Source organism: Drosophila serrata, unplaced genomic scaffold, assembly GCF_035046125.1.
Source record: "Drosophila serrata isolate PLE 108 unplaced genomic scaffold, ASM3504612v1 contig_273, whole genome shotgun sequence".
Classification (NCBI taxonomy): domain Eukaryota; kingdom Metazoa; phylum Arthropoda; class Insecta; order Diptera; family Drosophilidae; genus Drosophila; species Drosophila serrata.
In genome coordinates, this window is record NW_028257171.1 from 1,608,650 (window position 1) to 1,624,828 (window position 16,179).

Consider the following 16,179-nt stretch of genomic DNA (forward strand, 5'->3'; position numbering starts at 1 on the left):
GATGTTAGGGAACTAATATTAAACAGGAAAGGAGCCGAAGTTTCTATACCCTTGCAATTAACCATAGGATCATGGAATATTGAATCTATCATAACTAAGCCAAAAATGGGTTCATTTGAATTCGGAAAGCGTTTCAGTTTCAGTTTTTATAGCGGTAACAAGTCTGCTAAGTTTTAAAAAATTTAAAGATGTAACCCTATATTAATATTTGAAAATTTTGTTTTTAACCCGGACTATGCTAGATCGATTCAGTTTTTAATGCTGATTAATATTATATTAGAGTTAAAGGGTCGCAAATGATTCCTTCACTTTGTTTTATACTTCGGATTAGAGTTATAATACCCTGCAGAAATATAGAAATTTGAAGGCAAGATTCTCGAATTAAGAGGGGTTGTCGAATTTATTTTCAAGATATATCTATATTTCAGCTTAAAAATATTTAAACAATTTTTGAATAACCCCCAAATTTTATGCAAATATTTAAACTAGCAAAGAATATAAAAAGGAACAGCTAAAGATGATCATACCTACAAAAGAAGATAATAATTTTTTCTAAATTTTAAAGTATTTTCCCTTTTGATTCTGTCACTTTTGTAAACATTCAGGCAGCTAAAACCCACAAAAGGAAATCGCTTCGTTAATATCTTAATTTGTGGCTCAGCGTTTGCTAATGCCAAACGATCTTTTTGGGCAACACTCGAAATCGATTTCCGGTGTGCAGCCCCCGGGTGCTCGATCATCAACCTGTGGCCGGTGGTGGCTAGTGACTGGTGGCTGTTCTCAACCCATTGAGCGATCATTTAAAGCATCTGCCGCAGACAGTGTGACGACGACTTTTGCGCCTGATCATCGACTCCCAGGTCCGCATTACCGTCATAGCCATATCCCCATAGCAAGATCTCCAGATCCAACCCCATCCCCATGGATGCGGGCACTTGAGGTGCCAGTCATGTGGCTGGATTCTAGTGTTGCACTTCAGGTTCGAGAGCTAAGTGCATCGAAAATCGAGATTCGAAAATGAAAAACGAATCGCGGCGATGGCAGTCGAGCGATCCGAGGCATTAATTGAATTATAAGCCTAGATTATGCAAAGGTTTCCTGCCTCTGGCCAGCTGTTTGGCAATTTGTGTGGAAGATCATCACCATGATCATGCTTATTGGCATTGGGATTGAGAATGTGGGTTTTGAACAGTGAGAAAAAAGGAGTGGTACATTTTAGAGCTAAATTTATTTAGTTTTTATTATGAACTAAAAGAATATAAATTGGTTTATATTCCGTCTTAATGTTCTACGCTAATTTAAATGTATAAAAACCATTTCAGATTGATTAATTTGATCTGAAAGTAATATGTCGAGAACTCTGCTTAAACTTTATTAAATTGTAATGCACCTTCTTATACAGGAACATGAAGAATTTTATAGAGTATTTCTCTATAAAATTTAAATTTAAATGGAATATTAATTTCGTCAAGTGTAGTAGGTCTCTACATCCAATGGGTGGGCATGACTTGGCATTCGATGAGACTGCGAGTGACTCGGATTGTGACTGAGACTTGGGACCCTGCACTTGTTTGTAATTCCTGTTGTTGGTCTATAATTGTGCGATCGCATTGCAGACCAAAAAGAAAGAAAAAAAAGGAAATAAAGGGCTTTCCATAGCACGTTACAAAAATATCAACAAATCGTCATCATTAATAATGATCACTTCAGGCCACGGTTGCTCTATCACACATCCCATGCACTCCAAGGTATACAAGGTATATTTCTTTGTATGAATGTGTGTTTATTTTTTGGGCTGCCCGGTTCATTTGTCAAATTTCACCGAGATCTGGGGGAGATCTCCGAGATCTGAGATCCGAGATCCGAGAGATCCCAGATCCGAGATTCACAATCCCCGATATCCCCTGGAGATATCTCTCGATTCCGAGCTGTGTTGTTATTTGAGCAAACATTCAACACTTGAAGCGAGAGATTTTCGTGGCCAGCTACAACAACTCAATTCGAGTTGGAGTCGGAGTCGGAGTTGGGGTACGAGTTCGAGTTTCCCCTTCTGCGGCAATGGAATTATGAATGATGTGATACTTTTGCCATTGAGATGTTTTCACAGTCGCGGGCCTCATGACATGCCCCAGCCATATCTTATTTGCTATATCTACATCGCCTTTCAGACGCAAGATTGGGAGCTGGCCCCAAAGCCCGTTCCCTCCATCCCGATTCCTGTCCTGTCCTCATCCCGATCCCCATCCCGATCCCGATCCCATGTTGATGTTGCTGTTGTGCCACTCCATGTTGCTGCCGTGTTTGTGTTATTTCTGCTGGAAATGAGCGATCGCGTGCAATAATTTGTAGACGACTAAAGCCGAGAAGAGGAACGTGCAGATTGCACATCGCAAGATCGCAGATCGCAAAGTTTGAACAAAAAAAAAAAAATCTCAAGCTTAAATCGCGAGACTGCTGCACATGCTGCCGCACAGGCACATCATTTTTCAAAATCATTCAAACACTTGTTAAATATTTTCTTAACCGATTGATGATGATTGTGACTGGCCGAGGTGGATCCATATCCATATTCATATTCATATCCATCCTGCAACAAAATTATTTGTGTTTATCAATAGACGCGCGATGAAAAAGAGGTTCAAAGTCGTGGAACTGAGAGCTTTGTTGAGGCACAGGGAAAAATAATTTAAATATTGAGACAATAAATAATCTATTTTTTACAAGAATGAAGAAAAATCACACTATAGCATTATGCTTCTCAAAAAATCCTTCGTACTTTTATTTCTTAGTCAGAAATCTTTAAGCAATATTATTTTTCCCTGTGCATCCATCAAAGGCATTGACTTATTACGATTTTGTTGGCCTTTTCACATCCACGCTGGCCTGCTGAAATTAATTGATATCTGTGGTATGCGCATTGTTGGACTTTGATGAGAGGCGGCCCTCAGTCTCCAATCTCCAGTCTTCAGTTTACAGTCTTCCGTCTTCAGTTTCCCATCTTCGAACATTGGTTTTCTTATTTGGAGTTGAATCTTTGTGGCCACTTTAGGCACTGATGATCGATTACAGAACGTGCCAGAGTCCATTGAAAACGGGGTCAAGAGTGAGGATTGGACGGGAGGATGCCGCCTGCCATTCGGTGATTGGGTATGCAAATGTCCAAGTTCGGCCAGATGCAATAAGCATTGTAATTCCTGGCCATTGGCCCATCATCGCCATGCCAGGCTCCATCATCATGATCCATCGAGGAGGTCTCTTTTGGACAAAAGGCAGCGCCCGGTCCTTTCAACACGGCGACGGGGACCAACCTCAGCGACAGGCCTGACCCGGGTGTCGAGACCATGTTGCGTGTGACTCATGCCGTTTGGCATTTTAATTGATTTTGGGGGGCGCAGAAATCTTTGTGCCAAAATCCTCACACCACAGAGACACACGATTCCGACCCGCTGGCACACGTTCTACGGCCTCCACTCAGAGGTGTATGAAATACCCTAAAGCGAGGGGGTAAAAAAGGATTATATTAATCTGAAATCCAAACATCATGTTCTTTGATGATCTAGGGTTTTTATGTTGCCCCCTTTGGGCCACACCTCTGCCAACAAATTCAGGCACGTACAAAGAACGCTGCTCACCTAGGAGCTGGGAATGGGAATGGGAATGGGACATTCATCATGCTGCGCTGGCCGCCAACTCTTTGCCTGACTCCTTTTTGAATCCGAATCGGAATCCGCATCCGAATTGGACTCACTGCGTAGGCGTTGGCCGGTGGTCAACACTTCTCCTCATCCTCCCGATGATGCTCCTTCTCCTTTTGAGGCATCCCAGCATCCATCGCTGTGTGTGTGTGTACCATCATCATTGGGCGTTGGAACACGTAAAAATGTAACACCAACTGGCTGAAATGCGGGGCCTGAGGAATCGACAACTTACGCATCTTTGAGCTGGCTATTTGGTTTATTTTAAGCCAAAGTTTAAGTTAATATTACTGCAAGTTTTAAAAGAAAAAATACAGATAATAATGTATTAGAACTTTAGAGATAACTTATTATTCTTAAAGGGTAATCTATGATCTAAAGAATAATTAATCAAAGCAAAGAGCTAAGACTCATAAATATTGTCACACAACTTTAAGCCTGAATATGTAAACAAATATATTCATCTATATTTTAGTTTATATATTTCAAATTAAAATATTATATATCCCTTCAAAGTATAGATTCATTATATGATTAACTTTAGCTTTAAGCCATTTCATTGAATACTCAACACTGATTTACAAGAAGCTTCTGTTCAATCGTTTTGGGTGATTCCCGAGGCCAAGTCCCGTCCAATTGCGAATCCCCTGAATAATCCCCTGCCCTTAGCTTTTGCCTTTTGCCTGTCCTGTCCGGTGGCCACCGAGTTTGCTTAACTCGACTCGACTGTGCGCGCACAGGACACCCAGCTGTGGTCGCCGGGCCAACAAGCCAGGCGGTGGTTGCTCCTGGAGCTGCAACACAAACAGCAGCAGCACTGCACTGAACAAAATATTTTAAAAGAATGCTAAAAATTCAAAAGGGAACTTATATATAAAATATATAAACTACCTTAACAGATACAATTGAACCCTGCTTGAAATCTCCTCCAATGATCAAAGATAATAGCAACAAATCACCTTGTAATTCTTATTAATATCTTAACTTTTCTTACTGTGCAACATCAACGGCAAAGACAAGTCCAGCAACTGGCGACTCCTTTGGCTGCAACGTCCTCCAATGACGACAACTTTGGCAGTACACCTCAACCTCAATGTTTGTGCAAGCAACATTCGCATGCAAGTCAGCAAAGTTTGCATTGACACGCAGCAGCATCAGCATCAGCAGCAGCAACAGCAACAGCATCAGCAGCAGCAACAGCGAATTTGCATAAAGGCGAGAAGGGTGGACATGGCCCCCCTTTTTGTGGGATGCTCTACTGGTGTCATGGTGCCCAAAAAACCAGACCAATTCAAAAGGCAAAAGTGCTTTCAGTCCGCTTTACTCATATATGTAACTCTTAGATTATAAGAAAACCTAAGCATGAAATCATATTAGTTAAATATATATATATTTTATATATTTTTATTAAGCCTTTAGTTTTTTTATTATTTGATTTAGAGCATTTAAATTCAAGTCATTGAGAAAAGTATTACGTTGGCAAAAAGGAAATTCTCACTTTGCATCTGCTAAACAGTATGCAACAGTATGTTTATAGATATATATTTAAAACTAATTGAGTTTATCTTGAAGTTTATGAATTATTTTGTTTGCTCTTTTAAAACTTATATATTTTTTAAATTAAATAAATTCCCTTTTGCAGCAATGATGGAGTAAGCTTGGCCTTAGGGAGGTTGCATTGCTGCCCTTGATGAAGATGGACGTGTTGCTGGTGGCTTCCCATCAACAAGAACAGCAGCAACTGCAACGCAGCAACAGCAGCAGCAGCAAGAGCAGCAGCAACAACAGCCCCATTAGGCCGCACATAAACTGCATGCAATGAAATTCACTCCTGTGGCGTGGCCATGTTGCTACTGCGCTGCATCTGTTGCAGTTGCAGTTGCTGCTGTGTCTGACTTATGGCAATTGCCAATGCAACATTTGTTGCTGACGGGCAGGAGGCTGTTAAAGATGGGGGCGTGACTGTTTCTATCCAGAGCTACGTATTATTTGCTTCTTATTAATATGGTTTGATGGAAATTATTATTATTAAATTAAAAGAAGATTACTGGACTAACAAACGACGAAGCTGAACCCTGAGTTCTTTAGCGAGAATGCTTATTTTATATTGTTAATTAATATCATTTAACTTAAATAAAAGCCTAATAAAGAAGCTTAACTTATATGCCATAACTAAAACTCTCTAAAATGTGTTTCCTGATTAAGTTTCGTGCTGCCACACGTTGCAATCACGCGACAATCTCAAACTGCAGTCACTGCCGTTGCAGTTCCTGTTGTTTTTGGTTTGGCAGGATGGCAATTTTTTTGTGCATTTTTTTACGTATATATATATATATTTTTTTTGCTTATTTCACTTACCCCCCGCAAACATTTGTTTCAACACGTACGCGCAAATGAGTTTACAAGGTGCGATATTCATGTTGCTGCGGCTCTCGGTGGATGTTGCTGCCGTTACTGTTGGCATCGCAGCTTGTCAATATTTACTATGCGCCCCAGTCGGAGCAACATGTTGCCGAGTCGGTCCAAGCACAAACTTGGCTAATCGTATTTTAGCCGTATTTTATATATATTAATAGCTGAGCGACAGTAAGGAAGTCTGGATGCCCGGCGAGGTGCCTTTTCATTCTCATTTCTCATTCTTATTTTTTATGTTGGCGTTGGCTTCAGTTTGTGTTGATGCTGCTGTTGCCGCTTTTAGTATAATTTTAATTAACGCATTCGATGATGCTGCTGCTGTTGTCGCTTCCTCCCGCTGTTGCTGCTGTCGTTGTCTTTGGCCAACATGCTAAAAGGTGTTAATTGGCGAAATTTCCATGTAGAGCTTAACCAAAAACAGAACATCGAAACGAAAAGGGAGGCTGCAAAGTTCTCCAGTCTGCCGCCTTGGGCATTGTCAACAAGATTTGCTTTATTAGCCACTTTCGGGTGGTTGCAACATTTTCAGCAACAGCAGCAGCAACAGCAGCAGCAACAGCAGCAGCAACAGCAGCAGCAACAGCAGCAGCGACAGAAAACCACCAACAGCAACATCATTGTCAACGCAGCATTTGCTTTGACTTTGGTTTTACACGTAAAGAAAATATGTACTATTATAAGATAAATACATAAACAAAGAAATTAAATACTAACTAGTAGAAATATAAAGAATATTATTTTAAAATCAAACTACTTTTTGCTAAAGTTTTCTAAGCCTAAAGGAGATTGTTTACCTTTACTTATTCTTCCTTTTTAAAATTTTAAGAAAGGCAGCAAAGCATCTTGTTTTATAATTATATTATTAATATAAACCACAACAGAATAAGTTTCTTTCTCCAGGTGTACCCACGACTAGCAATTTTAATGAGCAACAGCGACTCGTGCTGCAGATGAGTAAATATTTTCATGGTTTAATTTCATAAATTATGACAATTTTCAAGTCCCGAATGCCGACGTCTTCTGGAGATATATATACATACAAATGTATATTGAAATCCTCAAGTTATTGCAATCACCCCGCCGAGCTATTCTCCCGATCTGGATCCACATTCAAGTGAATTATGCTCGCCACAGCAAATCAACCTAAAGTGCGGCGACAGGACACCGAAAAGCTCCTAAATTTTACTTAAGAACATCTGAGGTTCGTACGTTCAACGCCATCAATGGACATATGGATACTCACTTCTCTGGTGATGGAAACTAGGGATGGCTAAAAATAAATATCAATATTTTGCTATCGGTTTAATATATAAATATAATTATATATTATTTATCATTTTTAAATTGAAAAATTACGCCTATTTCTAGGCATTTTATCAAGCGTTGTCATATAACTTAATGTTGTTCTCTAAACCCAGACTTCCTTTAACAATTCTTTTAGAACTCTAGTAATATAATTTCATATATTTTTTGATGTTATATATATTATTTGATATTCTGTCGATATATCATCTCCACTGATAATGCTTATGATGATGAGCTCAATGATGATCATCATTAACACCTTTTCTGCCCCACAGAATACTCTCATTCCGTGGAGCACAATACGTCTCAACCGAGAAAAAAAAACATCCACATCGCAGCAATAAGTAAGTAAAGAATATATAAGAAAATAATTCAAAATGAAATTTGCTTTATGATGCGCAACCGCGCGACCTTCTTATGCACAGTGGCTTGCAAAATAATTTTAAGGTAGACTGAAATGTATTTACTTTTTGTGGTTTCAGGTTTTGGAACATTTATTGATATATTTAAATAGGCATTAATATTTCGTTTAATACTTTTCATTTTCAAAGAGCTGCTTAGCTTGTTCAATTACATTTTTATTATTTAGCATAAGAGTATTTGAATCTATAGGGAGATTGGTTTTAAATTTATACCAGTTAAGGTAAGAGATATTAGTTTAGGATCTCAAAAAAAAATTGCCAATAAAATAGATTTTCCTTATTAAGGAAAATTCCCCTTAAGCGGAATTCTATTTTGGTCAAAAGCTTCAATTTCCAATGTTTTAAAAACTGCAACATTTATGGTTCCACTGTTCTCGAGACTATCTGCGTTGATATGAAATATGTGTCGGGGCGGCAGGCAGCGGAGATTTATCGAGCGCGAAATGTAATACGCGAAGTGAGGATCTGGTCCTGGGGACCCTGGGTACCCAGAGATGGGACCTGGCACCTGGAAATGGAGCCGGAGCTGGACACAAGCCAGGGAGGGGATCAGATCAGCGGCCACCGTTTTGAATTGGCTTAAGCGACGCCGCCGCCTTCGACGACAACAAAAACAGTAACATTCAGAGCAACACCAATGGTATATACACTTAAAGAAAATATTTATAAAAAAATGCAATATTATTTAATATTATTTTAAAGGAATTTTAAAGGTATGAATTTATTTATCAGCTGCTACTTCTAATCTTTAAAGAGGTATAACACTAATTGCTTTGAATATGTGATTAATTATTTTTAAATATTATAAGCACGCATAATACTAAATATTAATTTTAGTATCTTAAAGTTCTTGAGCCATTTTTTTCGCAGTGCTTGGATCAAGTGAAGCTGGGTCCGGAGCAACTGGATGCTCGATTCGGTCCGCTTATAAACTGCATCCTGCTGCGATCCGTTGCCCCCGTGTGGTAAGGAGATGGTCACAGGGACGTGGCAAGAGACAGGAGATTTGAGGATCCAGAGGCAGAGGCAACAACGACTGGACATTAACTAATGCATGCATTTATTTTTGTTATTTTTGTTGGGCCAGCTTCCATGGAGCAATTGGCGGGGGAACCCCAATGCGAAGTGAGAGGGCGAGTTACGGAGGATCTGCTCCAATAACTCATGGTGACACTATTAAAGCGACGATTTGTAGCCGGGCATAAAATAAATGCGGATTAGACTTTATAAAGGACAAAATGCTCATGTTGGCGATTTATGGGCGCATTGGCCAAAAAGGGCGTGGCCCTTAGAGAACGGATTTGTTGGTGGAAATGTGAAGCAAAAAAGGTTGGACCTTTTGGACTTACAGGAAGTATATAATATCTTTTTTTTCAAGTATTTGTAATTATTGTAAATTAGTTTAAAATGTTTAATAAAAATTTAATAGATACATTTAGATACATTTTCTATATAAAATATTTACTCTTTACTTTCTGTCAGCCAACTCCCACTATTAAATGCTGTCCATGTTACACGAATGTTATCAAAATCAGTTGAGTAAATACAACCGAAACTCTTGTCTCGCAAAAATAACAAACGTGACAAATTTCGGTGAATTCGACTGTGAAAAAATAGGGAAAGACTTTGCAGAAAACAAAAACACGAAAATTTAACGATGATGGCAGCGAGGAGGAAACATAACAAAAACTTTTATGCAACCAAAAACCTTCAAGAGGGAAGTCTAGGGAAAATTGAGGGGGTAAGCAACTAAACAATCGCTTAGATTTTGGCAGTCAACATAAAACTTTGTCCATAGCTTTATTTATATATATAAAGAAGGAAGCAAGAGACGGTCTTGGAGTCTTCTCTATTTGCCAAGTAAACAAAAGTTTTTTGGCGCAAAAAAACAATTCAAAGATGAAATTCAGCAGCAGCATTTTCCACTTTCCGGGGCCCGCATCTATGTTAAAAACGGAAATTGCAACAAAAACAGGCCAAGAAAATCTATGGCAGAGAATAGAGGACAAGAGCGGGGAATGCGGGAAGGCAGCTGCTGGTGAGATTCTATATTGTCTCAGTCCGGAAAATAATGAAATACTTAAATCCTTTCTCTGTTTGAACTCTCAGAAGGCGCGAAATTTCACAGGTTCTTCGAAAACTTTACACAGAAAGTTAAAAAAATAAGGATAACAGGAAACCAAAGCCAGGACTAGATTTTAAAGCTATTAAAAAATACATCCAGTATCCTTAGCCATCTAAAATTACTTTTAGAAATTAGGTTTCATAATTCCAAAGCCAATAAAGTATCTCAACCTTAACCTTTACCCTTCATTAAACCCAATCCCGAAATAGATAAAAAGTTGTTAAACAAATATTCATGGATAATAAAGTTATTGCACAACCGCCACACCTCTTTTCCATAACCATTCGATTCGAAGGATTCCCCTGGAAAAAGGACTTGCCCCTGGGGCTATTAGGCGGCGCATTAATGAGGGTCAAAATGCGTGTAAATGCAATGCAAATGTATGTTAAAGTGATTAGCAGCCTTCAAAGAGCAGCAGCAACAGCGGACAAGAGCGTGTTAAATCTGAGGGATCCAAATTCACCAGAGGCTTAATTTGCGTCACCTCCCCACCGCAAGGTCGCACCACCCACCATGAACTGTGTCCCTGCACAGCAGCCGGCAATAAAAACAGTAACAGAAACAAATAATATAATAAATATAAAAAAGAAATCATCACGAAACAACTATTCCTGGTGACGATGAACCTCCCACCATTTGACACTTCATTGAAGTTGACAGATGTGGGTTGTGCTCAGTTTCTGCTTTGTAGCACTGTAAAAAAAGTATATATCGTTCTAATGTTTAATATTTATTAACAATGCAAATTGAATGTATTGAATTATTATTTATATATTTATTAAATTGAATACAAATGTGTTTGGTTTAGAAAGCTATACAAGAATATATTTTAAGTTGGAAATGGGAAATTTTAGTTGTACTTTGCTATTAAATAAATATAAATTTATTATTAGTACACATTTGGTTTTCTAACTCCCCTCTTAAAGTTAAAACAATTTCTAATCAAATTCATTTAGTTAGCATTTAAATAGTTACTTTATTTTTGTTTTTCTTTAAGTGTGTTTCGTTTGAACTCGCACCCTCGCAAAACGTGTGCCAAAAGGCATTGTGTATTTGTGCACCAGGATAAAAATGGTTCGAAGGAAACATTTACAAATGAAGTTGTAATCGGAAGTTGTTCGTTTGCTCCTGCCCCTGGACCTCCTGCTCCACTCCACCCCTTTGTGCACATAAATTGAGCGACAATTGTACAAATTGTCAAGGCGGAAACGCTGCCAGGGATAGTTCGAGCTCGGATTCCATTCCGGGTGTCCACTGTGTGCGGGCAAAGGCCAAAAAAGGAGCGGAGTTCTATGGCAGGAGGGGGTATGAGGGTAGAGGATTAGGCAGCCAAAAGGGGTGTCCTAGCCAACCGTCTAATACATATGTTCACTTTGTGTTCGCGCCTTGATCCTTTTTAATATCCATCATTAAAAGGAGAGTATATTAGGCTTTAAAGGAAGTAAAGTGTTCAGAAGAATTTACAGTAATGATTTAAGAAAAACATAGGAGATCATTGTTTATTTAGTATTTCAAGTTAATTCCTTATAAAAATATATTTCTAGAAGCTTGTTAAGCTGTGAAGTAGTAATTTCCGACCCTATAAATATATTCTTGATCACCATCAAAAGCTGAATCGATCTAGCCATGTCCGCTTAAAACATAAATTTTTCAACACTTTCTTAATTAAAATGTATGCATTTTTGAATAAGTTATGATATTTTTAATCTTTGATTTATTGCAAATTTTATCATGTAAAGATATCAATAAATATTGATTCAACAAATAGGATCCGATTCGATTCTATAAAGTATAAAACTTCTAATTAGAATCCCAAAACTAAAGGGTATCCCAAAGTCTAGTTCATAAGCAAGCAAACCAATGTGTCTTCTTTTTTGTATTTGTTGTGGTGCCCACAAATATTTGTTTTTAATAGTCCCTGGATTGCAATGTTTGAAATGCAAATAGGATTTCCGTTTTTCCCTTGATTCTCTGTCTGTGTGTGCTGCTCTGTCTGACATTCTGGCCAATTCCATTTGACAGTTGAATTGTTTTGATCCCAAACATTAAGAGAAATAATAACACTTGTTCCTGGGCAACTGTTTATGTCCGAGATTAGTCAGTTAGTTGCCCAATTTGACACATGTTGAGATTGAAACTGGGCTTGGATTTGGAATTAAAGGGGGTAAGAATGATAAAGATAAACTTTTATATATTTTATATTATAATATTAATTATTTGTTTTATTTTTACGACTTTAAAAAGAACATGGTTTACTTTCCCATTAGGATTTCTTTTATGTTATACTTCCAAAATAAATAAATAAATTTTCTAGATATACATATTGAATCGATTTTTGTATATGTTAACTTTCGGGTAATTTCTTTGGTTTTTGTTTTTGTAGGCCGAACAAATCTGTATACTAAGTCTTTAACTTTACAAAAATTTAATTTTTTTTACTAATTTTGAAATTGTTAGCCCCTCTTCAAATTTTGAATTTTTGAAAAAATGTTGAAAATTTTATTTTCTTACCGGACGTGTCTAGATCGATTAAGTTTTTAATGCTGATTAAGATTATATATTGTTTATAGGGGTCGGAAATGACTACTTCACATCTTTACAAGTTTCAGACTGAAATTATAATACTCCACAAGGGTCAGTTTTTTATAACTATCGTAAGGTTAAGTAATAAGTATAATAAATTATTTATAATTAAGTTATATATAATATAATTGTCATGGTTAATACTTACCTGAGTATCCTTCAGTATCAATTCCTTCCAATGTGAAGTTATTTTCTTGATATCATCGAAGTAAGCATCCTCCTGGTCATCCATATTGACATTGCATTGGCCACGTCATATTTTTCTGGTCGAAGGCTGATCACTTGCACTATCACTTGAGATGTTAACACTAGGTACCCCTAGGACAGACTGAGGCGCGCGCGCCCTTAGCGCCTCTATTTATAGTCCCAGATGAAGAGAACAGAGAAAGTGAGAGAGCGAGAGAGTAAGAGCTTAAGAGGTACTTCTAGAGAAAGGCGCAAAGAGAGATAGAGAGTGGGAGCGACAGAGACAGTGAAACAAGGCGGTATAGAGTAAATGAGAAATGTGGACAGATCGTTCCTATGCCGGCTATATGATATAGTTCTTCGATCCGGCCCGATTTGACTTATATACTAGTAAGAGTAACTAACTTCTGTTAGATTGCTATTAAACTAAGAGTCTAATTTGCGTAAGAATGGATAAACGGACATGGCTATATCGACTCAGATATTGATTATGATCAAGAATATATATATTTTATATGGCAAACTTCTGATTTTAACTATAATACCTTGCACGGGTATAAGAATAATGCAAAGCCTTAATATAGTTGTTGTGGCATCCGTTTGTGGCTCCCAGAAGCAGATGGAATCTGCTTGGAGCTAAAGACCCCATGTGTCCCCTGTCTTATCGTTGGAATCGATCGTTTTGAAAACGCTCAAAATGTGATGTGGTGGCATTTTCAACTTGTCTGCGTCTCAATATTTTTACTTTCTTTATGATCTCGCCAGGCCGAAGAACTGGTTCACAGTTGGGATCCCACCAGGCCAGGGAGATAAGCCCCTGTCCCTGTCCCTGTCCCTGCCCACCTGAGCTCCCCGATATCCCCGATCTCCCCGATCTCCCTGATCTTGGCGTGTTGCGTCCGTAATCGTGTCGTGTCCATTTCGATTATCACCAAAGTGAGTAATTTAATACCAATTTGGCGGAGCATGCGGCATAGACTTGAGAGAAATATGCTGCTCGCCTCTAAATGTCAAATGTGAGCACCAGATGGGAATCGAAATGGAAATGGAATTGGAAATGGGCCTGCGATTGAGATTGGGAGCTGCTGCCGCTGGGATCTGGTAAATCCCTGGAACCCTTTTACCTACATATGTGTAAGGCGGAAAAATCTTATCGGGCTCGCGGGTATTTAGCTGGAATTTCAGGCAATTGAGACAGGAGTGGAGATTACATTGAGCTAGTGCCTGTTGGGCTGGTGACAATATACATGAGGATCCGAAACCGGAACGATAAGATATCTAGAAAGCATATTGAAGAAAATATCTCTACTGAAAATGGGACACAGCTTATGAGATACATAATTCCCCTGTCAGAGAAATGCCTTAATGTTTCATTGAGGAACTATCCATAAGAAGATCATAGTTCGATATGGTTAATTTAAAAATATATATATGGTAAATCAATGATTTTAAGTAGAGTCTCGCAATGAAGTCTTTAATATGGTGACATTAAAATTAAAAAGATTTCAAACTGTTCTTTGTTTTAGATTATTTCCAAATGTATCTGAAACTTTATGATTATATTTCTTAAATCACACACTTGACTGTCCCTTTTGTTTCACTTTCTGCCTTATTTTTTATAAGCTTCCGCTTTAATGGAAAAGTTTCCATATTCCCCGAGAAGAGTTATTTCCAGCCAGTGACATAATATCCTAATTAGATCAGTCGGTCATGCTCAACTGACAAAGTGCAAGACATGCTCAGCCTCGACGAGGGTAGACAGCCAACGTCCTCCAATTTGTCGAGGATATGGATACCGATTCCCATATTATGACATCATTGACATTACATTGGTCAAGCTTTTTGGCTCTAATGCACTTTTAAGAGATCGTTAAATTAAAATAACAAAAATAATGTTGTGAAACAGAGGAGAGAAATAATATAAAAATATATGTATCTCTGTATGTAGAGGGGGGAATGTACCGAAAATGCATCCCAAACCTTTTGGTGATGAACACATTTCCCACGTTTGAGGCGGCGAAAAAAAAACAAACGATTTTTATTTTAATTTTAATTTATTCAGAAGAAATCGGGACTGCCGGCCATCGAACGGGAAACCGAACGAAAAACCTGCCCAGGCCTCAGGTTACATTCTTTTGTTGGAAAATTTATGGCTGAACCGGAGAGGGATGCTGAGTTGGAGCCACCGGACGAAAAAGGTTAAAGGAAAGCGGTGGAAAAGGTGGAAACAGTGGAAAATGCCCGCGTGTTTAGCAGCATTTAATGGCTCATTTCGAATTGATTTCTTTTCTGTGGGGACACTTGAAAAAAAGTATATACAATTTAAGTGTTTTAACTAATAGAATGGTTAAGTAAATAATTAAAAAACATAACGCATTGTTTATAGGAAAATTGATTGAAAAGGTCCCCCTATAAACAATTATAAACATATAGAAAAAGCCACTTCAAACTTTATTCTATTTCATGGCAGATTTTTAATAGCAAAAAGCAAATAATACATAAATAATAATAATATTTCACCTGTCTCCTGATCCAAAGACTTCCTTCCAGTGCACCTAAAGCACCACAAAAAGATAGAACTTCCAGGATGGGGGAGTTCTTCTTGGATTTTCATTCGTAGCGCCATGGAGATTTTGTGTGCCGACCGCTTTTCGGGGGCTGGCTTTTAGTGGAAAAGCTGTAAAACTTGTTGAAATGCTTGTAAGCATCGTAAAAATGCGCACTGTGAAGAGTCTATTACAATGATGCCATCGCGCTGATAGCCCAAAACTCGAATCCCCTGAATCCCCAATCCCGAAACCGAATCAAAAACTTAAAAAAAACCAAACCGAACCGAAACCGCAACGGAGCTAGGCTATTTTATGGCATTGGAAAGGTGCACCCGGCTCTGGCACCTGGTTGGACTTGGGAATCGGAATTGGTATACGAATTTAAGCCACCTCCAAATGCCGGTCCTCATCATCATTTTCATCATCATCTTGGTCGAGGTGATGCGCGCATTTCCGCACTCGACTGGAAAATTGTGTGTCGAGGTGGGCCATAAAAAATGGCGAAAGGTTGGAGGCGCCGCCACATTGTTGCCACTTCAACACGACTCCTGCTTGAATTTAGATTTAATGTGGAACTGTGGGTGGTTCCCTGCTCCACCGGTAGCCCATAAATGCAAACGATTTTTTTGAGTAGTTTTGGGGCTTATTAGCCACTAAAATTACGAAAAAAAAACCCATGTGTTAAGTGTTTTTGTTTACATTTTTTTTATATGTAATTAGTGTTTAAATACTGTTAAATGCTAATGACTGTGGTGGAGTATGGCTTCTTATTTTTTATTGAAATAATCTTGGAGTAGTTGCCATTAAAATTTAATTTAAGAAATTCCTTTTATTATTGCTGTTCAATAAAAGATTGCCTTTGGAAAATTATTTATATTTGTTTGCCGCGGATTTGTTAA